Raw genomic sequence first — 3,148 nt, 5'->3', positions numbered from 1 at the left:
TTGGCTTTCATAAGTACAACCAGAAGCTCTGGTCGAGAAACCAGAAGCTCTGGTCGAGAAACTAGAGGCTCTGGTCGACTAACCAGAAGCTCTGGTAGAAAGACTAGAGGAGCTCTGGTAGAAAGACCAGAGGAGCTCTGGTCATGCTTATTGAAAAATATTCTAAGTATGGTTTGGAACCAGAGACCTGATGGACACTTTAGAACCAGAGGCCGATGGACTGGAAAATCATTATTTTTCTAAGTATGAGATTTTGAACAAGAGGCCCGATGGACTTAAACATGATGCGATTCTTTTATTATTCTCATTATGATTGAGAGATTCTTTGATAAATGTTTTTGGTGATCTCACCCTGCATAGCATGAAAAAGGGAATCTCACTAGACTTTTGTCTAACCCTCATTTTGTGTTTTCAAAAATATGTGTGCAGGTAATACCAGTTATAATATCGATAAGAGAAAAGTGTTATATGATTACTTCCCTTATGTGCTTAAATGTTGAAGACCATATCTAGATGTATTTTGGAGAAGAGCGATGCTAGTTTACAAATGCATGTATTTTGAAATTTTTAAGTTATTCAAATTTGTATCATAACTTGTAGCACAGACTCTTGTAATTTTGGACCTACGTGGGAATCTATGTATTCTATGAATGAATTCTATGTAATATGCAATGTGTGGAGATTTGGGGTGTCACAAGAAGGATCTTTGATGATGAACCTTCCAGTAGAGTCAGATTTCTCTTCATCATCATCAAAATCATTTGAAGAGTTACCATCGTCTTTGCTCTTTCCATGACGAAGCCATACTTTAGGAACAATGGGTCCATCCTTGAGGATTAAGAGATATTGACTATCAACACCCTCAAGGTAGAGTGTCATGCAACTTTTCCACATAGAGAAATTGTTCTTGTTAAACTTGGGAGGCTTGGCAATAGTGCCATTGTCTTGGTATGAAGAAGGAGTAGAGTTGGAAGAAGAAGAGGCCATTGCAGATCTAGCTTATGAGATTAAGCTAACTGCTCTGATACCACTTGTTAGTCCCGAAGGGGATGACAATAAACAGAAAGTAATTGTAGAAGGGGGGTTGAATACAATTACACAGACTTTTTTCAACTTTTTAATTCTTATTGATTTATATCAAGAATTAATACACACAGAAATACAAAAGATTGTTGCGGAAGATAGGAAAGGAAAACCTAACCTAAACAATCTTACAAGGAGAAGAACTTTCAAGAACAACACAAAGAGTTCTTGAAAGGAAACGAAGAACACTAAGAATTTCTTCGCACATAGAAGCAAGGGAGAAGAAGAGAATAACCGATTGCTTTTAGAATTCACTCAGTAATTTTTTAAAGACCAGTTGTATGCATAGGAGATGCACACTGCCTTTTTATACTACCTTCAACATTTAATGCATGGGGACACTTGTCACCTGAGGATAAGAAGGCAGGGGTTGACATGACCATTGTTGATATCTCATTTTCATCGTACACAGCGTACATACAATACTGTTCATGCAGAGACAAACTTTTGTAGGGATATGGTCAGTCTGTAAGAAGATTTTCTTTGGATGGATTAGTAGCTTCAAGCAGCTACTTACAAATCTTCGGTCCATGAAGATTTTCAATCTTCGGTCCACGAAGATCTTCAATCTTGGGTCCATGAAGATTTTTCAATCTTTGGTCCATGATCTTCAATCTTGAGTCCATGATCTTCAATCTTGAGTCCATGATCTTCAATCTTGAGTCCATGATCTTCAATTTTGAGTCCATGAAGATTTTCAATCTTCGGTCTATGAAGATCTTTAATCTTGAGTCCATGAAGATTTTCAATCTTCGGTCTATGAAGATCTTCCTTCAATCGGCTTGTAGCTTCAAAATATTTTCAATATTCATTTTAGCTACTTCGTAGTATTGGTGTGTATAATAGACAGTTGATCCACAACACCGCATCAGTGACCTTCTGTCTTCACATCGGCTAGTCTTCGATTTTGCCAATGGCTTAAGTATGTACCAAGACACCAATATACAAAGAACCAATAGCTACTAAGTGTTGCTAAGGTAGAGAAACAGATCAGTGGGTCATCACCAAATCAATATCAATAGGTGACCCTAAACCCTAAACCCTAAACCCTAGACTAACTTCAACACATTCTTTATAGTTTCTCTAAAATAGAGAATCAAAAGTCAGAATATTTAAAATTTGTTACATTTAATTTTAATAGATTATTTATTTTAGAGATATCAATATTCATTATATCATTAAAATATTTAATAAAGTTATCACCCAATAAAATAATAAGAGTTAATTACAAATTTGGTCCTTATAGTTTGGTGGGTTTTACAAAAATGATCCTTAAACTTCATTTATTATAGATTAGGATTCGTCATATGTCGTTTTGTAACGAATTGGTCAATTCCTTTAACAACCATTTAATTCCTCCGTTAACTTAAAGTATAAAAAATTAAAAATCTTTTATTTTTAGAGTTAATTATGGATTTGGCCCATATGGTTTGTGTGATTTTTAAGAAATTGATTTCTTGAGTAAAGAAAAAAAAAAGACAAAAACCCCTCAAGGTTAACAAATAAATTGGATGGCCGTTAGAATGAGGGACCAATTTGTTAATAAATGAAGTTTGGGGACATTTTTTGTAAAAACCACCAAACCACATGAACCAAATCCGTAATTAACCCAAATAATAATAATTCAATCTCATTGATAGAAATGAATAAAAAATTAATTTTTCTCGACATACTTTAGATTTTAGAAATTCTCTAAATTTTGAGAACAATATATAAAATCTGTTGAAGCATAATAAAAAAGTATATTTTTCTATTTTAAAGAAGATCTTAAAGATGCTTTTAGTTCCCTTAAAACAACATATAAGTATTGTGGGTAAGTATTAAATGTGGAAATTATCTATGCCATGATTTATACAAGATAAATATTGGTACCAGTGTACAATTTAATCATAAGTTTTCAACTTGAAATAAAATCAAAGTATTTTTAGATAAATATAAGTTAGTTAATTTTATTGGAACACTAGCTAGAGTATTATTTTAGGAGCTTTTTACAGTTTTTTCAATTATAACTTTGATTAATATTAATTATAAATTATTAATTAATATTAATTTCAACTTATTAATT

Source organism: Cynara cardunculus (genome assembly GCF_001531365.2).
Source record: "Cynara cardunculus var. scolymus isolate 2C chromosome LG 6, CcrdV1, whole genome shotgun sequence".
Classification (NCBI taxonomy): domain Eukaryota; kingdom Viridiplantae; phylum Streptophyta; class Magnoliopsida; order Asterales; family Asteraceae; genus Cynara; species Cynara cardunculus.
Note: the sequence above shows the minus strand (reverse complement) of the source record.